Below are 27,161 nucleotides of genomic sequence, written 5' to 3'. Positions count from 1 at the left end.
AAAAAATGGTCCATATCTCTTTAGACTACATTGTGAAAAGAGAATTAACATAGTCCTGGAGAATAACTATATACCTGAGGCCATATTAATCATTCTAGCAAAGATACTTTCTTTGGCATGGTAGTTGTAGTTAGAGCTACTATTTACTTGAGCTTGCTGTAATGCAGAGTCATTCTACAGGATACATCTAGTTTCTGCAGTGGCCAAACTGGTAAGTTCATATTATATGTGATAAATATCACCATCCCTTCATTTTTTAGATTCTTAATAGTAACTCTATACTCTCCATCTATGCCCAGTTTTTCACTGTGCACTATTTTTTTAAATTTATTATCTTGGCTGAAGGCAGAGAGGGCATATTCAGAAGCTTTCATTAGGCCATTGCCCTGCACACCAAGGACCAAAAATGCAATAGTGCCATCTTACAAGCATCTAAATCCCAATTATATAGTCAGGATAAATTAATATATAATTCAGGGTAAATGATTACCATGGGTTGTGAATGCACAACCTCAGTGACGTTTCCTCCCTGCAACTGAGCCTGGCCCAAAGGAACTGAATGTAGGAAATTCTTGGTTGGCTACCATCTTCAGAGTTGGGCAATAATTCCTTCGTTGAAGGGGGAATGGAGTTGCACAGCTCCTTGTCTACAACAATAGATTAAAATTCAGATGTAAAAGTAAACAGACAACTAATGAGAGGAGAATAATGTAATAGGGAAGAATAGGCTTTCAGAAATCAGAAATTTGTAGTTTCTAAGGGGAAAGAGATGATGCAATAAAAGTCCAGTTAGGAGGCAAGATAATCCAACAGATAAGAGAGTTGTATCACTACAATTTGCAGTAGCAAACAAAAGCAACACTCCACCTCCCCCTAAAATGAAATGTGCTTTGTATAGATATCAGCTTCAAAGTAATTCCCCATGCTCTTTTTGCTAACTTTTTGCTGCTTTTGAACCTCACTTATAAAGTCTCTTAAGCCAAAATGGTTTGTAGACCATAATCAGAAACTTAAATTTAATTCTAAACATTAAGAAATACCAATTCAAAAGTTTTTTGTCAGAGTAGTGATATGATCTGATTTACACTTTTACTAGTTCTCTTAGGCTTCTCTATCAAGACTGTATTGTGAGGGGGAAAGAGTAATAAGGAGGAATTCCAGTTAAAAGACCATCACACAAGAGTTCTGGAATAACAAAATAAGTCAACTCCACCATAAGCACAAAAAACACTTGCCCACAAAATGGTCAAAATCAACTTTTTTTACATTCTAGAAATTACCAAAGGCTTGCAACATTACAAGGAGCATTATTTGAAGAAAAATAGCTGAGTCTTCATAACGACAGCCAGTTTTGTGGCACGTTAATTTTCTCTATTTCCATCCCCCTTGCCACAGCTCCGCAATATCCTTCAAAATAATCAGTCTTGCAACCACAGTAGCTGTAAAACTCAACAATCTAGCAGCTACTGGAGAGGGCACTAGATCATCCCCCTAAGACTCACATACAAATATTGTTACTGTTTGGCATGTTTGGCAGCTCCCTAGAGAATTCTCATTCACAGAGCTTGTCTTTGTTTTATGTAATTCAGTATTCACTCAGTGGTATAAGCTCTATACCCAAGACATTTGTCAGAAACAATCAGTGGTAACTGTTTATCACAGCCAATTAGGGCAGCAATACCAGTTGGAACAAACAAACAGAAACTAACCAAAAACTTCAGGTCTTAAAGTTCTAAATCTTTAAGGAATATGGGGAATAAAATGTTCTTAGGAAGACATACATCTAGAGATCTAGAAGGCTATGCACATGTGCAGGGCAATGTGCTTGCCCAGGAACAGTATGAAAGGCCATAATCTCTCACCTCTGGCTGATGATGAGACTCTACAAAGCAGGATGTGAAGACTAAGGTAACTTAGTTAAGACTAAGATTAACTAAGGTTAATCAATGAAATCTTGAAGGCATACACTGACACACACTGTGTTACAACATAGCAACAACAACAAATATGAAAGTGAGGAATTCTGATGTCAACATTTTTCATATTATGCAATTTAAAATATCTAGTTTTCCAGAAAAATATTGTGGCATACAAAGAAAGAGAAAAGTATGGCCTATGTATAAGCAAAAATACATTCACTAGAAGCTATGCCTGAAGAAGCTCGGATGTTGGTTTACTAGACAGAGACTTTTAATGAGTTAGATATACATCTGTGTGTGTGTACACATATATAAACATATTTTTCAAGTACTAATAAAAACCATGTCTAAAGAATTAAAGATATGTATAAGAACAATGTCATAATAAGGAAAATCAATAAAATATAGAAATTATTTAAAAAAACAAACAAAAATTCTGGAGTTGAAAAGCATAATAAAATTTTGAAATTTTATTTTGAAATGAAAATTTACTAGTGGGGCTCAACAGAAGAGTTGAGCTGGTGGAAGAAAGAAGTAGCAAACTAGTATCTATTTTACTAGAAATAGAAAGATAGGTTAGTTGAGATTATCTAGTTGTATTAGTCCATTCTCACACTGCTATAAAGAAATACCTAAGACTGGGTAATTTATATAAAAAGAAGTTTAATGGGCTCATGGCCACAGGCTGTACAGGAAACATGGTGGCATCTGCTTCTGGGGAGGCCTCAGGGAGCTTTTACTCATGATGGAAGGCAAAGTGAGAGCAAGCGTCTTACATGGCAAGAGCAGGATTGAGAGAGAGGGGGGAGTGCTACACACTTTTAAACAACCAGATCTTACAAGAACTCAATGTCACAATGACATCACCAAGGGGGAATGGTGTTAAACCATAAGAAACTGCCCCCATGATCCAATTACCTCCCACCAGGCCCCACCTCCAACACTGGAGATTACAACTGAACATGAAATTTGGATGGGGACACAGATCCGAACCATATCATTCCACCGCAGCCCCTCCCAAATATCATGTCCTTCTCAAATTGCAAAACACAGTCATGCCTTCCCAACAGTCCCCTAAAGTCTTAACTCAAAAGTCCAAAGTCTCATCTGAAACAAGGCAAGTCCCTTCTTATCTATGAGCCTGTAAAATAAAAAACAGGTTAGTTACCTCAAGATATGAATGAGGTACAGGCATTGGATAAATATTCCCTTTGTAAAAGGGAGAAATGTGCCAAAAGCAAGGGGCTACAGGCCCCACGCAAGTCTGAAACTCAGCAGGGCAGTCATTAAATCCTAAATATCCAAAATAATGTCATTTGACTTCATTTCTCACATCCCAGCCATGCTGATGCAAAGGGTGGGCTCCCAAGGTCTTAACCAGTACTAGCCCTGTGGCTTTCCAGGGTTCAGCTCCCACAGTTGCTCTCATGGGCTGTCACTGAGAGCCTGCAGCTTTTCCAGGCATGCGATGCAAGCTGTTGGTGGCTCTACCATTCCAGGGACTGGAGGATAGTGCTCTACATCTCACGGCTCCATGAGGCAGTGCCCCAGTGGGGACTCAGTGTGGGGGCTTCAATCCCACATTTCCCCTCTGCACTGCCCTAGTAGAGGTTTTCCATAAGGGCTCTGCCCCTGCAGCAGACTGCTGACTGGACATCCAGGCTTTTTCATACATCCTCTGAAATGTAGGTGGAGGCTCCCAAGCCTCAACTCTTCCATGCTGTGCACCCACAGGCTTAACAACACATGAAAGCTGCCAAGGCTTATGGCTTGCACTCTCTGAAGCAGCAGTCCAAGCTGTAACTGGATCCCTTATAGCCATGACTAGAACTGGAGTGGCTGGAATGCAGGGATCAGTGTCTTGAGGCTGCACTGGAAAGTAGGGCTCTGGGCCTCACCCAGAAAACCATTCAGTCCTCCTAGGCCTCCAGGCCTGTGATGAGAGGGGCTGCTGCAAAGGTCTCTGAAATGCCTTTGAGGCCTTTCCCTCATCCCCTTGGTTATTAACATTTGGCTCCACTTAACTTATGCAAATTTCTGCATCCTGCTTGAATTCTTCCCCAGAAAATGGGTTTTCCTTCTATACTGCATGGCCAGGCAGAAAATTTTTCCAGCTTTTATCCTCTACTTCCCCTTTAAATATAACTTGCAGTTTTACATCATTGATTTGCTCACACATATGGGAATAGACTATTAGAAGCAGTCAGGCAACATCTTGAACACTTTTCTGCTTATAAATTTCTTCTACCAGATACCCTAACTCATTGCTGTCATGGTCAAATTTCCACATATCCCTAGAGCAGGGGCACAATTCCTCCAAGTTCTTTGCTATAGCATAACAAAAGTGATGTCTGCTCCACTTCCCAATAAGTATCTCATCTCCATCTGAAATCTCCTCGGCCTGAACTTCATTGTCCATGTCAATACCAGCATTTTGATCACAGCAATTTAACAAGTCTCTAAGAAGTTCTAAATTTTCCCTCATCTTCTTGTCTTCTGGGCCCTCCACACTTTTCCAATTTCTGCCTGTGACCCAGTTCCAAAGTCACTTCTACATTTTCAGATATCTTTATAGCAATGCCCTACTCTTCAGTACCAATTTTCTGTATTAGTCTGTTCTCATGCAACTATAAAGAAATGCCTGAGATTGGGTAATTTATAAAGAAAAGAGGTTTAATTGGCTCAAAGTTCTGCAGGCTGTACAGGAACCATGGCAGCATCTGCTTCTGGGGAGTCCTCAAAGTGCTTTTACTCATGGTGCAAGGCAAAGTGGGAGCAGATGTTTTACATGGCAGGAGTAGGACCAAGAGAGAGAGGTGAGGTGCCACTTTTTTGTTTTGTTTTGTTTTGTTTTGAAACAGAGTCTCACTCTGTCACCAGGCTGGAGTACAGTGGTGCAATCTTGGCTCACTGCAATCTCCACCTCCCAGGTTCATTCCATTCTCCTCCCTCAGCTGCCCAAGTAGCTGGGATTACAGGCATACACCACCACACCCAGCTAATTTTTGTATTTTTTTTTAGTAGAGATGGGGTTTCACCATGTTGGCCAGGATGGTCTCGATCTCTTGACCTTGTGATCTGCCAGCCTTGGCCTTCCAAAGTGCCAGGAATACAGGCATAAACCACCTTGCCTGGCCAGTGCCACACACTTCTAAACAATCAGATCTCACAATAACTCACTATAGTGATGACACCACCAAGGGGGGATGGTGTTAAACCATGAGAAACCACCCCCATGATCCAATCGCCTCCAACCAGAACTCATCTCCAACATTGGGGATTGCAATTGAATATGGGATTTGGGTGGCAACACAGATCCAAACCATATGAAACAGAAAGAAAATGAATATGGAAAAAAGCATAGCTACAGAGACATGTGAGACACGAACAAGGCTATCAACAAATGTATTATGGAAGTATCAGAAGGACGAGAGAGAAAGAAAAAGACAAAGAATATTTGAAGAAACAGTGTCTAAAAGCACCCCAAATTTCATGAAAAAGTGTAACCTACACATCCAAGAAGTTTAATTTAATAAACTACAAGTAGAATAAACCCAGAGACTCACACATTGACACATCATAATCAAAATGTCAAAAGGAGTGAATTATCATGTGGAAGAAATCCTCAATCAGGTAACAATAGATTTATTAAAAACTGTAAAGGCCAGAAAGTAGTGAGATGACTTATTCAAAGTACTGAAAGAAAATGAGTGTTAACTGAAAATTCTACATTCAGCAAACTTATCCTTTAAAAATAAATTTAAGTATTCCAGAAAAATAAAATAGGAGAGAATGGAAAAGGACACTAGGCCATAACTTGAATCCTCACAAATAAATAAACAGCACCAGTGAAGGTAACTACATCGGTAAATATAAAAGACGGTATAAATGTATTTCTGTTTGAAACTCTTTTTCTCTGCTATATGACTTAAAACACAACTTCAACAAGCAATAATTGTAAAATGATGCTAATTGGCATTGGCTTATAATGTATAAGAATATAATTTGTATAAATAATAGCACAAAAAAGGAGAAAGAAATAGAAATATATGCGTACAGGCATACACACATATATGTGGTTTTATATATTATTGAAATTAAGTTGGTATTAATCTGAAAAATATTGTTTCAAGTCAAGTCAACTACAAATTCCAAGACAATGTATAAACAATATTTCCTGAAATATAATCAAAGAGACAATACAAGGATGAAAGTAGTATTATTAAAAGTATCTACTTAACACAAAAGGGAACAATAATGGAGGAATAGAGAAACAACAAAGAAAAAATAAAACATATAATTAGTAATCATACTAAATGTAAAAGGATAAACATTCCAATCAAAAGGCAGAGACTGGCAGAATGAATAGGAAAAAAAAAGAGTCAACAGTATACTTTCTAAGAGAGATACACTTCAGTTGAAGACAAAAATAGACTGAAAGTTAAATGACAGGAAAAGGTATACTATGCAAACAGTGACCAAAAGAGAGTTAATGTGGCTATAATAATATCAGACAACCCAGACTTCAAGACAAAAAATGTTGAAAAGCAGAGGACATTTTATAATTATAAAATGGCCAACGTATCAGCAAACAATTATAACTATATATATATAACAGAATCCCAAAATACATGAAGCAAAAACTGACAGAATTGAAGGGAGAAATAGTCAGTTCAACAATGGTAGTTGGAGCATTCAATACCCCATTTTCAACATAGGATAGAACAAGTATCCAAATAACAAAGATTTGAAAATTATCGTAAGCTAATAAGACCTAACGGACATCTATAAAGCACTCCACCTGACAACCCCAGAATACTTATACTTCTCATGTGCATTCGAAACATTCCTCAGGATAAACTATATGCTAGGCTATGAAACAAGACTCAATAAATTTAAAATTATTGTAAATGGAGAGAGTGGTTTCTCCTATCTTAATGAAATGAAATTAAAAATCAATTATAGAAGGCCATTTGGAAAATTCACAAATATGTGGCAAACAACACATCCCTAACCAATGGGCCAAAAAATCACAAGGAAAATTGAAAATATTTTGAGATAAATGAAAACAAAACAACATAGTAAAATTTATGGAATGCAGCTAAAGTAGGGCTCAGTTGATCATTATAGCTGTAAACACCTATGTAATAAAAGAAGAAAAATTTCAAATAAACCACCTAATGTTCCACTTTAAGAAACTAGAAACAAGAGCAAACTAAATCAATGCAATACAATGGGAGAAAATAGTATGAATTATAGTGGAAATTAATGGAATATAGAATATAAAAACAATACAGAAAATAGACAAAACCAATAACGTGTTATGTTAAAAGAAAAACAACAAAAAAGACAAACATGTAACCAGACTGAACAAGAAAAAGAGTCCCATTATTAAAATCAGTATTAAAAGAGGAATAATTTCTACCAAGTTTATGAAAATAAAAAATATTAAAATGGATTATTAAATAAATATATATGAACAAATTACATACCTAGATGAAATGAACAGATTTCTGTAAATTCACAAACTATAAAAACTAACCCCAAAAGGTATAAAAAATCCAAATAAACCTATAATGACCAAATAGGTTGAATTACTAATTTTTAAATATCTCAAAAGGAAAAGCACAGGAACACACAACTTCGCTGGTATATCCTGCCAAATATTTTTAAATTAACACCAATATTAAACTCTTTCAAAGAGCAGAAGATGAATGAACACTTCTCAAGTCATTTTAAGGAGGCAGTGTTCAAACCAGATGAAAATATTACAAAAAGGAAACTACAAACCAGTATTTTTTGAGGAATATGTACACAAAAATTCTCAACAAAATAGTAGCAACAATTCAGCAACCTAGAAAGGATCATGCACCATGAACAATTAGGATGTATCCCAGGAATGCAATGTTAATGTAAAACATGTTGCTATGGTTTGAATGTTTGTCCCCTCCAAAACTCATGTTGAAAGTTGTCTGCCTTGTGGCAGTGTTGAAAAACGGTACCTTTGGGAGGTAATAGGGCCATGAGCTCTTTCTTCTCTTGAGTGGGATTAATACCATTATAAAAGGGCAAGTTTGGCCCCTTATTGTTTCCTTACCTCCCACTTTCTGTCATGTGGGGACCCAGTATTCCTTTCTTCCAGAGGACCCAGCAAAAAGGCCTTTACCAAATGTCAGCTCTTGGATTTTGGACTTCCCAAACTCCTGAACTGTGAAAATATAAATTTCTGGGTTTTGTAAATTACCCAGTTGTGGTTTATCAGCACAAAATGGACTAAGACACATGAGAAAATAAATCCATGTCATATGCCATATTAATAAAAGAAAGAAAAAAAGCACATGACCATTTTAATAGAGAATTGGACAAATTTAACAACTCTTTATGATAAAAAATCTCAACCAGAGTAGGAAGACAAAGAAACTTCCTAAATTTGATAAAGTGTGGCTATTAAACATGCTCAGCTAATATCATATTTAATGTTGAAAGTCTGAAATATTTCTTCATAAAATCAGGAACAAGCATGTCAACTCTCAACAATTTTATTTAACATTGTGCCTAAGGATCTTCCCAGGTAAATTAAGCAATAAAAAGAAATAAAAGTTAACCAGATTTGAAAGAAAGTAGTAAAACTATCTTGTTTCATAGATGACACATTCTTGTATATAAAAAATCTTAACAACTCCACCAAAAAACTATTAGAACTAATAAATGAGTTCAGCACATTGCAAGATACAAGTTAAATATAATAAAATCAATTGTATTTCTATATACTAGAAAAAAAGACAAAATTAATAAAGCAATACTATTTACAATAGCATCAAAAACAATAAAATAGGTGTATATTTAACGAAAGTAGGGCAAGATTTGTACATTAACAAGTATGAAATATTATTGAAAGAAATAAAAGAATAGCCAAATAAACAACCATTCCATGATCATGGATCAATACTGTTAAGCTGGCAATACTCCCCAAATTAATTTCTAGATTCAATACCATCTTTATCAAAACTCCAATGACTTTTTTGAGGGTCAGAAAAGGGAAAGTTCATCATCAAATTCTTTTGGTGGCAACCAAACCAACAGCTAAACAATTTGGTGATATCTATACAATGTAGTACTACTCAGTTATAAAATATACATATATACGCACACACAATTGCCTGGGTCCATCCTTCAGACCCTGAACCAAAGACACACACTGACATAGATAGCATGCCTGATTGCTTTGCCAATGTTGCATTACTGGGCAAGCTAAGAGCTCCCCTTTTAATGCTGCATCCTTAAGACAAGGTCCCATAGCTGGAGCATGTCTCTTGTCCTTTTTCCTATTTATTGGAGGAGGGGGCTCAGGTAAAATCTCCGTTTCCTCTTTGTTATTTTGGCCCGTGATATTGGGCCCGAGGGAAGAGGAGGCGGTAAGGCAGGTGACAGTTCCTCCTCCTTCCACTTTTTAGGCTCTTCTGTGTGTAATGGAACCGGAGCAGCTCTAACTAAAGCCCATAGTGTTAGAGCTGTTACTGGGACCCGTTGCCCTTGTGCATAATGTTGTTTAAGATTTCTCCTGGCTGCGTGCAGTGGCTCATGCCTGTGTTGGAGGCCAGGGTGGGCAATCACAAGGTCAGGAGATCAAGATCATCCTGGCTAACACTGTGAAACCCCGTCTCTACTAAAAATACAAAAAATTAGCCGGGCATGGTGGCGGGCACCTGTAGTCCCAGCTACTTGGTAGGCTGAGGCAGGAGAATGGTGTGAAACCGGGAGGCGGAGCTTGCAATGAGCTGAGATGGTGCCACTGGGCACAGAGCAAGACTCCATCTCAAAAAAAAAAAAAAAAAAGGTTTCTCCCTAACTTGTTCTCAGAGCTGTACATATGGACTATGGTTTACAACAGTTTGCATTAGGTCCCTTAATTAAGCCTGCAAAACTGAGGCTCCACTAGCCTTAAGCAGCTGTTTCAATATTTTTATATACTGTTTTTGTTGAGCTGATGACTGTTGTCCCATGATGAAACTTCAGCCTGAACAATCCCCCGCCAAACTTGGAAATCCTGACTGGGCATCAATGACTTACTGACTCACTGACCTGCACAGTCCTTTTCACCTTCGTTTTTGGGGGGTCCATCATGCTCCCTTCGCAGTGTTCCTCACATAGGGCACCAGCTTGGTGGGGTGGGGTCCATCCTGCAGACACTGACCCAATGACAGATGAATAACATACACTGACACAGATATTATGCTTGTCAGTCCAGCTGAGCATCCAGGCCACTTATAGACTCCAAGGAGAGTGCTGTAAAGAGTAGCAGCTGGGACCCCGACTCACTGGCCTTCCCGGCATTTTTTCAGTACACATTACATGACAAAAGCTCTCAAGTAAACACCACTAGAGGTAATTACCATTGCCGATCCCCCCAGAGTAGAGAGCAATCATGCACCCGCGGATGGCCAAAGGTTAGTCTTAAGACCACATGATTAAACAAGCTATTTAGATAGACTCCTCTACATTCCTGTGTTAATTATCCTTGCTATAGCTCAAAGAGGATTAGGCTGCCTTCAGCCATAATTTTATCTTAAGGCATTTGCAAAAACCTCAGGCCTTCCAAGAAAGTTTGTATTTATTTTATAATTTCTCCCACCATCCTGACTGAACCCCTACATACAATAACATTAATAAATGGTAAAATGTTGTTATAGAAAAGAAATAGATGCAAAATAAGTTATACTGGATAATTTATTTATGTAAAATTCAAGAATAGGCAAAACTAATCTAGGGCTATAAAAATAAGAATAGAAATTACTGGAAAGGTGGAGATGGAGTAGAAGTGGATGTGAGAAAACCTTCCAGGCTTATTACAATATTTTATATTTCAACTAGGGTGTAGGATATCTCTTTTTTATGTTTTCAAACTTACGTCTTTCTGCACCTGCCCCAGAAGCTCCCAAAACAAATCAATTGTCAGTTTGTAGCAGTTGTTTCATGCCAAACTATTGAAACAGGAGTAAGGCAGAGCAAGATATGATGCCACAAGATAAGAGATGATAGCAGACTCCAATTTAAGTAAAATATAATGCATTTGCAAGTAAAACATCTTGTTAGGGAAAGAAAATTCAAGAACAGTGCAAAAGCAAAGAATGGGGTCAGGCCACTTAAGAAGAAACTAAACATTCAAAAAGTTGTTAGAAAAGAATTTTGAAAATACTTCCTCATTTGAAATAAAAATATGGCTCACAGTAACTTCTTGTCAGCTTCCATTTGAATATAGGAAAAATATCTTATTTTTAAAAATCCTCTTTTTAAAATTGATCTCATGGTAATAGTGAACAGCATCATGGTTACCAGAGGCTGGAAGGAGTAGTGGGCAGGGGAGATGAAGAGGGGTTGGTTTTCATGGGTACAAAAGTAGAGCTAAATAGCAAAAATAAGTTCCAGGGTTTGGTAGTATAATAGAGTAACTATTGTTAACAATCATTTATTGTATATTCCAAAATAGCTAGACAAGAAGATTTAGAATATTCCCAACACAAAATAAATGATAAATTTTTGAGATTATGGATATTCCAATTACCCAGACTCAGTAATTACACATTGCATATTTGTTTCAAAACATCACATGTATCCTATAAACATGCACAACTATGTATCCATAAAATTTAAAAATAAATGTTTTAAAATATGCTTTTTAAAATCTTCTGCTATGGCATTAAAAACAAACACATGGACCAATGGAACAGAATAGAGAACCCAGAAACAAATCCACACACAATGAATTCATTTTCAACAAAGGTGTCGAGAACATACTCTGTGGAAAAGACAGTCTCTTCAATAAATGGTTCTGGGAAAACTGGATGTCCATATGCAGAAGAAAGAAACTAGACCCCTCTCTCTCACAGTGCATAAAAACCAAGTCAAAATGGACTAAAGACTTAAATCTAAGACATAAAACTATGAAACCACTACAGGAAAAAATTGGGGAAAAGCTCCAGGACATTGGTCTGGGCAAAAAGTTCTTGAATAATACCCCACAAACACAGGCAACCAAAGTAAACATGGACAAATGGGCTCATACCAAGTTACAAAGCTTCTGCATAGCAAAGGAAACAATCATGAAGGTGAAGAGACAACCTACAGAATGGGAGAGAGTATTTGCAAACTACCCATCTGGACAAGGGATTAATAACCAGAATATATAAGGAGCTCAAACAACTCTACAGGAGAAAAAATCTTGTAATCTGATCAGAACATAGGCAAGAGATTTGAATAGACATTTCTCAAAAGAAGACTTACAAATGACAAATACATGAAAAGGTGCTCAATATCATTGATCATCAGAGAAATGCAAATCAAAACTGCAATGAGATATCATCTCACTCTGGGTTAAAATGGCTTATATCCAAACTACAGGCAATAACAAATGCTAGTGAGGATGTGAAGAAAAGGGAAACCTTATACACTATTGGTGGAAATATAAATTAGTACAACTACTGTGGAGAACAGCTTGAAGCTTTCTCACAAAAAAGTAAAAATAGATACCATATGATCCAGCAATCCCACTGCTGGATACATACCCAAAAGAAAGGAAATCAGTATATTGAAGAGATATCTGCACTTCCTTGTTTGTTATAGCACTGGTCACAATAGCTAAGATTTAGAAGCAACCTAAGTGTCCATCAACAGATGAATGGATGTTGAAAATGTGGTACTTATACACAACTGAGTACTATTCAGCCATAAAAAAGAATGACATCCAGTCATTTGCAACGACATGGATGGAACTGGAGATCATTACGTTAAGTGAAATCAGGCAACTACAGAAAGACAAATGTCACATGTTCTCACTTATTGGTAGGATCTAAAAATCAAAACAATTGAACTCATGGACATAGAAAGTAGAAGGATCATTACTAGAGGCTGGAAGGTGGGGGGAGGGGGAGGAGGTGGGTGTAGTGAATGGGTACAAAAAAATAGAAAGAATGAACAAGGCATACTGTTTGATTGCACAAGACGGTGACTACAGTCAATAATAACTTACTTGTACATTTAAAAATAACTGAAAGAGTGTAGTTGGATTGCTTGTAACACAAAGAATTGAGGGGATGAATACCCCATTCTCCATGATGTGATTATTTCACATTGCATGCCTTTATTAAAATATCTTATATACCCCACAAATATATATACCTACTATGTACACACAAAAATTAACAATTTTTTTTTAAAAACTGCTGTATTAAAATTTTAGCAGCTTTCAGTGATTATTTTAATTAATCTTCTGGGTTTCAGTCTCTCTATCTCTTTTTTTCAATCAATTTCATTTCCATGGTTGATGCTTTAAAAATGTCTTCAGCCTTTAAAGCATATTAAAATATATATGCTTTGCTCTGTATAACACTACACACACACACACACACACAAATTATATTTCACATTTTGTTCTTGTAATGAAAGTTATTGCATTTTTGCTGAGATTTGCTTTTAGATAATTGGCAAATATATATCACACTTCATTTAGATGTATATGAAATGCTACAATATTTTTTTCTTCTTTTATTTTTTCTTGTTTGGAAAAATGTTTTTAATATGTCCTTCTCTAAAGAAACATTATCTTTCAGAAAAATCACACAGACAGCTAAAAGATGTATTCCAACCCCATACCAGTAATATTATTGCAACTTCACCATTTGGGATTTGCCTGGATGAATAAATGACAAAATAAATAAATAAATTTATTCTCTTGAGTTTATTTTTCAAGCGAGTAACCATATTTTACATTATAAAAGTAGCATCTTATTATAGCAAAGCCATAATGTCATTCTTTTTTTTCAACTTTTTAATGACAGGATTTAAAACTCATAAACTCTAATCAAGTAATTTTTTGATGTATTTACTCTTAGTTACAAGGATGCCCTTTAATCATTTAAATGTTTTCTCTTTAAAAAAATAAATAAAGATACTTAATGGTAGCAACAAAATTTTTATAATTCTATTTTTGTTGGTGTATTGTGCACCTGAAGACACCACAGACAAAATTAAAAAGTAAACAAGGTGGGTAAAGTATTTGTAGTAAATACAATCAACCACAATTAGTATCTCTTGGAAGGATGTACTGAGTTCAGTCAACTCACAAAAAAGAAACAAAAACCAATCAATAAACATATGGGGGATATGTCCCCCTTGGAACCAAATATGCATTAAAGTAGCACAACACTATTTTTTCCTAGCAATTTGATAAAACTTAAAATGTCAATATTTATTGTTAAATAGGATGCAATAAGTTAGCTGAAGGGAATGTAAACTGGAATAAGCTCTGTAAAGTACTTTAGCTACAGATAGCAAAGCCTTGGAATTGTTCATACTTTTTTATATAGAAGTTCCACTTCTAGTAATTTATCCAAAGGATAAATTGCACAATAAGCACAAAGTATTATCATAGCAGATCTCTGCCAAGTGTAAATTATTAGAATTAAAAATGTTTGATAATTGTATTAGTCCATTTTCACACTGCTGATAAAGACAGTGGACTTTCTTTCTGGACTGGGAAATTTACAAAAGAAAGAGGTTTATTGTACTTACAGTTCCATATGGCTGGGTAGGCCTCATAATCATGGTGGAAGGCAAGGAGCACCAAGTCACATCTTATATGGATGGCAGCAGGCAAAGAGAGAGCTTGTGCAGGGAAACTCTCATTTTTAAGACTATGATCTCATGAGACCCCTTCACTGTCATGAGAACAATACAGGAAAGACTCACCCTCATGATTCAATCATCTCCCACTGGGTCCCTTCCACAACACATGGGAATTATGGGAGCTACATGATGAGATTCGGGTGGGGACATAGAATGAAACCATATCAGTAACCTAAATGTACAAAATTTGGGCACTAAAGTAAATTTAAAAGAGCCTATATTTGATGAAATGCCATACAATGCCCCTCAAAATCACATTTTTCTAAGACTTAATGCTAGGAATAAATGCTCATAACTCAATCATAAGTGAAAAAACAAAAGCAAACTAATAAAAACAAACAACTATACACCTACCCAGTTTGACCACCTGTATGTGAAGGGGCTCTCTCTCTCCTGAAAAATTCAGGGGAAATTAAATTATCTTTAATGGATTAAGTTTTATAATCAGCACAGACTGACTTAGAATAGGCATATGCAAAAACCTCTGAAGGAGCAGGAGAACATCCATGCAAGCAGCTACCACCTCTGGAGAGGAAGCCCCCATACATTATATCACTGAGATTTGTCACTTACTTGAAAATGTTGGCTAAAATGGGCAATTAAAAAACACAGAAATACGATGACATAAAAACAGATGATAGGCAACAGATTGATGAATCAATAGATAGAGTTATTCTTTTGCCAACCTTGTGATATCTAAGGCTTAGATCTCACGTATAGATTTGCTGACTATAGTTTAGTGCCTTATTATTGATAAACATATACAAACTTTTAAAAATATTTAGTTTTCTGTATATACTTTTTTAAACCTAGAACACAACTTAAAGTTAGTCGTAAGTGATATAAGTGTAAACTCTTTTTTAACTGTTTTCCATTCTTTTATTTATAATTATATACATTTGGCTCACCTAATCCTAATTTGAGAGCAATTTCTTTTTAGTGACTTCCATTATTGTGTCTTTCCACAGCTTTCATGTTAGCCTTCAAAAATATAGTAATTCCATTTCTTTATCCAGTCATAGTTCATTAATTTACAGAAATTTAATGTTTTTTTGAGATAAAGTCTCACTCTGTTGCCCAGGCTGGAGTGCCATGGCACAATCATAGCTCACCACAAGCTTGAACTCCTGGGCTCAAGTAACTCTCCCTCCTCAGCCTCCACAGTAGCTGGGACTACAGGCACATACCTGTAGTCTGGGTAATTTTTTGTAGTTTTACTTGAGACAAGGTCTTGCTATAATGCCCAAGCGTGTCTTGAACTCCTGGCCTGAAACGATTCTCCTGCCTTTGCCTCCCCAAATCCTGGAATTACAGGCATTACCCACAGTGCCTGTCCATAAATTTAAATTTTAATTTGAGTTACTTTATACCAAAAAGTCTAAACTGTGTGACATTAGCTTAGTGGTCAAGTCAGATAGAAAGGAAGATGAAATGAGGAAGCAATAATTACAATTTATGTAATGCAGTGCTAAAAAGTGGAGAAAAAGAATAGCAAGACTAAACATCACTCCAAATAGCTGAGTAAACACCAAAAGTCATCATGGAACTTAACTTTAATGCCTGATTAATTCTGAAAAATCTGCTATTAGCTACAATACAGAGATTCACAGTAAGAAATCTATAGCTATTTATTCTTTTGCTAACAGTATTTACCATACGTTACAAACAGCTGAAGTGTCTTTTCTGAGCTCAGTGAAAAGACTATGAGTTATAATTCTAAAATTTCTACTGTTTTGGTTTTCTGTATATCATTTCCAATAACCTTGTAAATTGTCTCAATATGATATATGGTAGGAATTTTAAAACACGTGTTGCCTCCATTTGTAGCCTCCTCACTATTCCCCACAGGTAACAGGACCTTTAATCTAGCTATACATAGTAAAACTCCAAGTAGAAGAGATGGACATGGTTAGAAGGGACAGAATGGAATTCTCACAAGAAGGTTGGCTGGGATTGCATTGTGGTTTGAATGATGGTGTCCCCTCCAAATTCATGTCAAAATGTAATTCCCAATGCAGCAGTTTAAAGAGGAGGGACCTTTTGAGTAGTAATTAAGTCAAAAGGGCAGAGACCTCATAAATTGATTAATGGCCTCCTAAAACAGGCTTCAGGGAGAGTTAGCCTCTCCTGCTCTTCCACTGTTTCTTACGTGATGATGTGCCATTCCTTCCCTCCAGAAGATACAGCAACAATAGTACACCATCTTGGAAGCAGAGACCAGGTCCTTACCAGACATCAACGTTGCTGGCATCTTGATCGTAGACTTCCAAACCTCCAGAACTCCAGCATAAATTTATATTTTATATAAATTACCTAGTCTCAGGTATTTTACTATTACAACCCCAATGGATGAAGAGAGCTTGTTCCCTTGCTGAGGGTGCACATAAGAACACTTTGTCTGTTTTTGGTTGAGCAATTTGGGAGAGCCCAATTTAGACTAGCTACATCATATATAAAATAGTTTTTCCACTCAGGTACTTAAATAGCATATACGTGTGCTGCAAGCTATTGGTGACTATACATTTTTTTACAATGAGAAATTTTTTGCAATGCAGACAAGTTTACCATAGTTAAAATTATGTTTGAATACTCTTTGTGTGGTTTTCTTTCTGAACACTGTTGGAATAAAATTCTCCATGAGTTTCTCATATTTCCCTATGTCTTGTAAGCACTGTTACTAGCAGATATTTTTCTGGACTATCTTTTGAAGGATGTTTGGATAGCAAGGACCCATGGAAGATGGAGATATTATCTACCTCTGAGGCAGAGTGCAGGTCTGTTTTCTGTGCAATGTAATAAAAATAATGTCTCCTTTCAGAGCAAAGATTGGTCAAGTTTGCTTTCAGCCATCTTATAATACATTGGGGTTTCCTAAGCATGAGGTTTCTCAGCTGTGATACTAACACAGTGGGCACAGCATCCACCTTGACCCATCTATACATTGCTCCTGTGGGGCTTAGTGTGGGTAAGAGCAAGGGGATAAAATGAAACTTGAAATTCATGCTACCTGCTGTGCCAAGGGTAATACAATCCGTTGTCTTTGAACAAAAATAAAATTCCATGTCTGCTGGTGACATCCGTGAAACAGTGGCAAACTAACTTGTTAATTTACAGGTAGAATAAAAATCTCAGATCCTTCATAGTTCTTGATAAACTTCTAAATTTAAAATTAATACTTTTGCACACATGACCTCATCTGCTTTGAGAGAGTGATCTGTATTTGCAATACCTCTTAATATTGCCAGGTTGTCACTATAAATATATGGATTCAGAAGTTTCCTGATTTTAGTATAATAGATTCCCTAAAATGTGACGTTCAAAGAACATGTTTTTTTTTTTAACTTATATTATTTTCCAGAAAGAGACTTGGACTTCAGAGGAATCATCTATTCACTTTCAGAGTCTTGTGGACTTTTATATCTTCAGCATTCAGAGATAGAATTAGCAAAAAAGAGGGCTAGTTTGGCCATTCTTATCTGTGTCAACTACAGACGAACTGTCACCTAGCTCATGTCACTGAAAATTTTTCTTTCTGATTCCTTTCAGTTCCCTGGAAAGGTATGTATGGTTTGTTTTAAAATGTACATTTCTTCTGTCAAGGCATATATCCACTGCTAAAATATAAAATATCTTTTTAACTGTATTTAACTTTTATTCCCCATATGCCTTGGCAGAATTAGCTAAACCTGCAGATATGAATATTAAGATTGGGTATGAATCATGTGGGTGTCCTATTAGGAGCTTTCACAAATCCTTGAACTGATTCACGTTCAGCCATAAGCATCTCACCTACACTCCTGCTATAGCAGCCTAATTTATCTCTGTATATTAGTCAGGTTCTCCAGAGAAACAGACCACATAGGATACCTATAGATATAGAGGAATATATTCATTTATTAGGAATTGGGTTGAACAATTACGGAGGCTGAGATGTTCCACTATCTGCCATCTGCAAGCTGGTAGGCCATGAAAGCCAGTGGTATAGTTTCAGACCAAGCCTGAAGACCTGAGAACCAGGGATCTGGTGGTGTAAGTTATGGTTCGAATCTAAGGCCCAAGAATGAGGAGAGCCAATGTTTGTAGACAGGAGAAGATCGATGACCCTGTTCAAGTAGAGAGAGCAAATTTGTCTTTTCTCTATTTTTTAATTTTGTTTGGACTTTCAATGGATTGGATTATGCCCATCTACATTGGTGAGGGCCACTTTCTTAATCTACTTATTCAAATGCTAATATCTTCCAAAAATTCCTTCATATTAACACCAAGAAATAATGTTTTACCAGCTGTCTGGGCATTCCTTAGCCCTGTCAACTTAACATATAAAATTAACCGCCACATCTTGATTTCACCATTGCCTTCAAACAATCTTCTACAGATAGCCACCAAAGTAATTTCAAACATAAATTGTACCATAAAATATTCTGTAACTAAAATGGTTGTTTTGGATATATATTCTCTAACTCTTAAATGGCCCTTAATCAATAAATCTGCACCATACGTTAAATCCATTCAGTTAGTTTGGTATACATTTGGAGCACCTACAAGAAAGGAATATTGCTCAAGGTTAAAGATTCTATAAATATTTCACTGAGTTTTTATTTATGGCTGAGGTGAGCATTTGTTTACACCTGCTTTCAAAACTTTCCAAGGTAAAATTATTGCATGTCTGCTCTCTGATTTAAAATTTGTGAGTTTCAATTGCACATTCATTTAGATACTGGGTCAAGCCTCAGATTACATTTTAACAATAACACTAATATTTCCCACAGGTAGCCTCAGCCCAACTCCATGCAGAAAAAGAGTGTTTCTATAAGATGTGTCTTTATCAAGTTTCTCACTTTTAAATCTTTTTTCACTCCTTTCAAATATCAAACACTAGTTTTACACTTAATCAACAACTCAGAATGGCTGTACTCCAAGTAGTTGTCAGAGTATAACCACAATATCAATACTGATCAATACTTCTCACAAACTATGTTGAATGAAACTATTTATAGATGATTATCTGAATAGGTAAATTCTTATCTGAAGAATAGATAAACTCATTCATCTACTATGAAATATCTCATTGGGTTAAGTATGATTGTCAAAGAACTCTGAAACTTTTGGCTTGCCCAAAAACTTACTGTGAAAGAAATTCAATTTGACATTAGGCTATCATTATTTTTTGAGAATTTTTTAAAATAATAAATTGCATCTCAGTAACAGGCATAGCTTAATATTTTGTGTTGACTATGTGCCCAGCACCATTCTAAGAATCATATGCAGCCGGGAGCGGTGGCTCACACCTGTAATTCCAGCACTTTGAGAGGCCAAGGCAGGTGGATCATGAGGTCAGGAGATCAAGACCTTCCCGGCCAACATGGGTGAAACCCCATCTCTACTAAAAATACAAAACTCAGCTTGGCATAGTGGCACATGCCTAGAGTCCCAGCTACTCAGGAGGCTGAGGCAGGAGAATCACTTGAACCCGGGAGGCAGAGGCTGCAGTGAGCCGAGATCGCACCCACTACACCACTCCAGCCTGGCAACAGAGCGAGACTCCATCTCAACAACAACAACAACAACAACAACAACAACAACAACAAAAAGAATCGTGCACCAGATTTCATTTACTCTTCACACACACACAAAAAAAAACTTGAGTTATACCCTACTGTTTTCAATATTTTAACAATGAGGAAACTAAACCAACAAAGAATTTTCTCAAGCCCATTCATCTTATAAATGGTGGTAGGAAAATTTGAACCCAATTTAAGATGCCATTCTCTTAATCATTACAGAAACCACTACTGTAGTTAATTTCAGGATGTAACTAAGGAGCGTTTTATTGCATTTATATAGTGCCCTCTCCATGAGGACTCATGGAAGGAATAGTTTCTTCATATCAGTAGAAAGAAAAAAAAAGTTATTCTTCTTTGAAGCCAAAATTTCTCCTTAATTTTCTAGAAGTTATAAATTATTTGACTAAAAATTTATTCATTTTTGGATTGCTACTCAAAAGTTTGGACCCACAGTGGCTCATATTGGAGCAATTGACCAATTTTATAAACATACATTTTGCATATTAGACTCATCAAATTTCCCTCCTGTTGATATTAAATGTAAATATTTATCAGATATAAATATAAATCAGACACAGCTAATTGGTGGTAGTCAGAAAATCTAAGTTTCTGGTCTCCAAATATTCTTTCTATTGTGCTATCCCCAAATATTTTCTGATGAAGAAAGATAAGGCAAATACAAAAAAAAAATAAGATGAAACCAGCCTACAAACAGCCGAGTAAACACTAGAGACCACAACATTGGTTTATTGCATGGTTTAAACTGGAGTTCACTAAAGAAGTCAAAACAAGGCTGGGTATGGTGGCTTACACCTGTAACCCCAACATTTTGGGAGGCCAAGGTGGGAGGGTTGCTTGAGCCCAGGAGTTCAAGACCAGCCTGAGCAACATGGCAAGACCCCTCTCCAACAATTAGAAACTTAGCCAGGTGTGGTGGCATGTGCCTATAGTCCCAGCTACTAGCAGGGGTGTGGGGGTAGGGGCACTGAGGTGGGAAGATCACTTAAGCCCAGGAGGTTAAGGCTGCAGTGGGCGGTGTTCATGCCAATGCACTCCAGCCTGGATGACAGAGCAAGATCCTATCTCAGGGAAAAAAAAAGTTACATAATTATAATATTATACATGCCTAGTTCTTCTGCTAAGAGAATTTCTCTGTTATATACCTACATGGCCCTGGTTTCCTCATATAAATCCATACTTCCAGTCACTGGAATTGGACCAAGAGTGAGTACCTGATATCAGGGTAGCCAATCCACCTGTTTGCACATGAGTCATGGCCAGGAAAAAATGGATACATTTACGAATTAGATTTTTTTCTCTGTCAACAAATTGAAGAGGGGATACTGAAAGATTATGTTGGTTATCAGTGGAGCTATAATTGAATTGTATCATGCAGTTGTGTTAGGCCATAGCAAGCTATAAGTAGACACAGAGTGAGGAGGTTTGTTATTAAGTAAGGCATGAGAGTTTATTTTTTATAGCATGGTCAGGGAAGCTCTTTTTGTGATGGCATTTAAATGAAGATATGATAAGAGTGAGGAGGAGAGGTATAGTGGGTTGACAGTGCCTCCTCCCCCAAAAAAAGTTATGTCCAAGTCCTACCCTGCTACCTAGGAATACGATTTTATTTAGAAATAAGGTCTTTGTAGACATAATTAAGTTAAAATTCTCAAGATGAGATTATCCTGGATTAGGGTGGGCTCTCTACCCTATGACTGATATTCTTATAAGAGAATAGAGAAGGAGATGGGGAGACACAGAGACACAAAAGAAGGTGATATGACGATGGAGGCAGAGATTAGAGTGACACATCTACAAGCCAAGGCTTGCTGGCAGACACCAGAAACTAGGAGAGATGCTTGGAATGGGTTTCCAAAAAGAGCCACACTGCCAACACTTGACTTTGGACTTCTGACCTCTGAAACTGTGACAAAATAAATTTCTGCTGTTCTCAGCCACCTATTTTGTGGTACTTTATTATAGCATCCCTAGAAAACAAATGCAGTGGGTAAGCCATATACATTTCTGAGGGAAGAACCTGCTTAGCAGGTTGGCTCTGAGTAGGAGAGAAATGGATGGTAGGAGATGTGGCCAGAGATTATGCATGTGAATTTGATATGTCTGTTATAACGCCAAGTCCCTGTAGCCAGGGAATGTTTTTGTTTTTCTGATTTATTTTTATCATGGTAAGTAGGAAGCTCCATAGAGTTCAAGTGGAGTTGATTTTTAAATTTTTGACAAAATATGGAAGTTACTTGTCAGCTTTGTGTATAGGCCCCCATCACCTCAAATGGGCCACATACAGGCAGCTGAGGAAAGCAGTGACACAGAGGAGGCACAGAGAAAGAGGCAGCAAGTCCAGAGAGAGAGATGGTAGAGATGAAAAATGACAAATTAGGAAGAAGCCAGTCCAGACTCTATCAAGGGTTCACATTTTGCTCAGTCAGCCTCAAGTTCTCTGAAATAACTGGTATAACAAAGTAATAGAAAATTGTAATATCTTTCTGGAAAATTCTGATTTACCAGATATGTGAAAATACATTGGTCTATTAACAACTCACTATGAATAAGTTTGTCAGATCAATTTTCCAAGAGCAAGCAACTGATAGAATTAATGGATAGTTAATAGAGGTTTAACCAAAAGCAAGGTTCGTCTCTGAGAAAAGTGAGATGCTAGAGTGAGATTCCATAGCAGATCACCTTCAAGACAGAAAAATGCACAAGAGCATCTATCCAGGAGGCCTCAAGAGTAGATAAGGAAAGATGAAAGAATTGAAGCTTAAACATCAGGAAAGAATTGGAACAATGAGCTCCACTGATCAGTTCGTTTGTCCATCTCTTTCATGTGTCTTTCTATAGATCTTCCTGTTTTATGACCTCTCCACAGATAAGCTTCATTTCCTTCACTGTCCATGCAATAAAACAACCAACCAATAATGCATGGGACTCCTGTATTACAATCTTGGAACCAAGGAAAAAATGACTTCCATTTTCACCTGTATTTCCAGGGAATGGCCTCAGTTACTCAAATGGTCTCATCTCTGGCCCTATCAACCATGGAAATGAATAAAATTACATAACAATAATAGTTCAATTCTCACTGCAACTATATAAATGAATGGGGAGATGATTTCTGAAGAAATTTTTAACCAATAACACAATAGGTAGGTATTAGATAATATAATATAAATAGCAAATATAATTATAATCAGCATATGCCCACCCTATTCTATTCAATTTAGGTAGTCTCTTTCCCCAATCTATGCTCACCATTGTTAAGGGCAGTGAATCTATACTGGTATGCAGCAACCTCTATTCTTGCCTCCTCAGAAGAAAGAATTTGAGGGGCATAAGGCAGAGTGAGAGACTGAGGCAGGAGTAAAAGTTGAGTAAAAGTTTAGAGCAGGAATGAAAGAAAAAGGGACAAGTGGGTGACTTGACAGATCAAGTGCCCTGTTTGACCTGACCTTTGACTCGTGGTTTTATACACTGGCATATTTCCAGAGTCTTGCATCCCTTCTGCCCTCATTGTTTTCTTAGGGTTGCTGTCCGCATGCACAGTGACCTGCCAGCACTTGAGAGGGGCCACATTTGCAGCGTGTTTACGAAGTTGTGCACATGGTCACTTGAGGCATTTTTCCCTTACCAGCTGCATGTTCGTAGAGGAAGATTGTATACCAGTTAAACTCTGCCATTTTGCCTCTTAGTGCACATGCTTGAAACAACTCACCTGACTCCTAAAATCTTATCAGAGAGCTGATCACCAGTTTCAGGTTTTTCTGTCTATTGGGAGACTGTCTTTCCCTGGCACTTGATGCAACTAATTATTAGGTTTGTGCATAAGTAATTGCTGTTTTGCCATTACTTTTATTTTAGAGAAACAGTTAACAACCACTTGACCATCACCTGATGGTCATCGGACATTCCTGGTTGGGGAGAGGGGCCCTCTCCTTCCCTGCTCATGTCTGACTAGCTGCCTACTATAACATTTCACACGTCAGGAGTCCAAGACCCCAATTCTTTGGGGAAAATGGATGAAGGTCAGTCTTCTGTAACTGCCTCCTGCTGACAGAGGGACCGTGGTGGTTGTTCTGTGGGCCTTAGGCTCTTGTTACCTGTCAGGGCAGTGTGACTCCATGGGATGGTAAAAGCAGTATCTAGCCAGGTCCAAGGGAGAGAGGGGCAGGATTTCACCTCTGTCTTGTCCCACTGATGGGGCATTCTATCGGCCCCCTACAGAAGGGTGGCTCTTGAATATTAAGGGGATGTATCACTCACTGAGGATTATCTGGTGCTTGATGGCCTGAAGGCAAGAGAAGACAAATCAGGTTATTAGATTTAGAAGTTGTCAAAATGAAATAACAGGGTGAGGACAGCTCCAGAAAAATATCCTGAAGCTGCTGCCATGCCCACATAGCTGAAAGCTATAGTCATGCCTGCTAAGACTTAGGGGGATGGAGCTGCTAGCCAATTCCAATATGTGCCCAGCATTAGAATCTTGATCCAGATTTTTGCATTACTCATCCCTCCTATTTCTTTTGAGCTGAAGCTAGAGATCACTAGTTGGTTCACAGAAATAAGCAGGGTTAGTCTAAATTGCAGATAAATCTCAAAAACTATTGATGAGACTAGAATCTAATAACAAGTACCATGGTACATTAACATAATTTTTCTCTCACCAGTTCTCATTTCTATTAAAAACAAATCATGATAGAACTGATTTATTTGCAAAATAAGCTTTAGTCTTATTATACTTGGCCTGGCTATTTGTATAAAGCACAGCAAGAATAACTATTTGCCATATGAGCTACTTTTTAAATTGGCTTTGATGGAACTTTGTTCCATGAGAAATCTCAGAGAAGACTTTTTAAAACCTTAAGCCCAGCCATGGGTTTAAATCTTCAAATACCTGTGCCATCAAGTAACTGTATGAGTTGAATAAATTCCTTTCTGCTTGAGGTCCCAAGATAACTTGGGGCTCCTGGGCCTGTCAGAAAGTGATATTCTTTATTTACCACAGGTCAGGAATCCTGTACAGGAACTGTGTAGAGTAGGTATGAAGCCAGTTTTCCCAAAGGGCTTTTATTGGATCTATAAGTCAAATATGATTCCTTAAAGGAAAGCACAAATTCCAGTTAGCAAGCTTTACAAAGTCTTGGTAAAACAACCAGTTTCCAATTGTGTCCTGTTGCAAAAGAAAACAGATTCTTACTGCACTTATGCAAATAACTATATTCACATGTTAAGAATATTCATAGTTTCCTAATTCTAGAGAAATCAGGTAGAGAGAAACAAATATGCTCCAAATTTTGTTTACAGGAGTATACTTTACTCGATTGTTAAAAGGTGTAAATAGAAGAATTATTTCAGTCTTCTATTAGGTCAGTCCATACAGTTGACTTATGCTCTGCTTAATATTCATGAACATTTCAGCTCTCCTTAAGTGTCCTGAAAGTTTTTCCTCTATTCTCATGTCACAATCTTCAAATCAGAAACCTGCATTTAAGAACACCAGTTAGAGTCTGATAGCTGATTATAAAAACACATTTTAAAGAGGATCAAAACAAGACAACAATTGTATGTAGATTAAAAAGGTCTTAGGGAAGCCACAGTCAAAGGCACAATTGACAAGGAAATTTGTTAACCTCTGTGGCACAAAATAATTTGATACTTATAACTATTACTGATAATATATACTAAGTTACATCAGAATTACAGGAGTTTCACATGATTATGGCCAAATATTACCTTTGCTTTGGTGTACTATTAATGTTAAATCCAGTTCCTAATAAAACCTTATAGACAAATCTATTCAATCTTAATCAGTTTGACTATAAGGTAAGATTCTCATCACCCTTTATAATTTTCTGTTAAAGAACAGAACAACGCTCTAAAAAACATGCTGTGCTTTTATTCCAATGTTAAATTTATGGAAAAACTGAAAAATACCCCTTTAACTTTAGCCAACATGATCACACACAGAATTTCTTTGATACAATTATTTGACAAACCTCCTACAACTTGCTTTAACCTTCAGCTTTATCCTATCCACCTAATAACAATCCTTTAACCCTCTAAGCTAGGCAAAAAAAAATTACATTCCTATGCCTTCTTATAATCTTTTGCTAAAAGTACGTTCTACTTTCCTTACATGCCTTGCATTGAAAACTGTTTTTCCAGTAACCTCAAATATATGTTACACTGTTAGCACTTAGCAACTTTTACTTTTAGTGTACAACCTGGTAAGTAAACGATTTCAGTTATGTACTAGGTGTGGAGCCTAGGACATCAGATGGAAGTGCAGATAAGGTTTGACTCTTACAAGCATAGCTAGGGGGCATGGCTAACTCCAAATCAGAAGGGAGTTAGCCATGGCTAACTCTGTATGTCCCCAGGCCTTATCTGGGGGAGAATTTAATGGCTTTAAAGCAGGCAAGCTGTACATTCAAGAGTCATAGTAGCAGTGTATGAAGCATTTAGTATGCCTAATAACCTTTAAAATTATATATTATTTCTTTATGTAAATTCCCTTTCATGAATCTTTTTATGACCTACACAGAACATCTATGACATGCTTGGACTTTCTGACTTGTCCTAAACATCCCTCTTTTTAAACAACATTTTAAACAACTCTTTTTAAACAGTCATTTTACTTTAGGACAATAATTTACCATACAAGATCCTTTCTCATATAAAATCTACTTTCTGTATAACCTTTCTTACCAAAAATATTTCTCTACCTTAATATTCTTTGAATTAGACAGAAGTCATTTCCCTTTCTGTCAGGAAGTCATGGTTTGTACTATGTGTTGCCATGAGAGTCCTGTGAAGGGGGAACAGATAAGGAGTTTATCTATATACTGTAGGAGTTATCCCCCTTCAAGAGATTGCTCAGTTAGATTTTTTGCTAGGGTCTATCCAAATAAGGGTGGGCTATTTCTAAACCCCTGAGGAAAGACAGTCCAAGTCAAAGTTATTGGTTAAAGATTTAGGTATC

The 27,161-nt window shown here is 36.9% G+C and overlaps 1 long non-coding RNA gene across 2 annotated transcripts in view; it reads right to left on the bottom strand.

Moving 5' to 3' along the window:
* Window positions 1–27,161, bottom strand: part of LOC117979958 (uncharacterized) — a 56,806-nt gene that overhangs the window by 11,936 nt on the left and 17,709 nt on the right. The window contains exons 2-5 of one of the 2 annotated variants that reach the window (XR_010111960.1): window positions 26,905–26,987; window positions 25,497–25,660; window positions 25,180–25,275; window positions 24,280–24,467 (exon numbers count right to left, since the gene is read on the bottom strand). This is a non-coding gene — a long non-coding RNA (uncharacterized LOC117979958). The other variant, XR_010111961.1, reaches the window with a different exon arrangement.

Source organism: Pan paniscus, chromosome 3, assembly GCF_029289425.2.
Source record: "Pan paniscus chromosome 3, NHGRI_mPanPan1-v2.0_pri, whole genome shotgun sequence".
NCBI lineage: Eukaryota > Metazoa > Chordata > Mammalia > Primates > Hominidae > Pan > Pan paniscus.
This window is presented reverse-complemented; position numbering and strand designations above follow the sequence as displayed.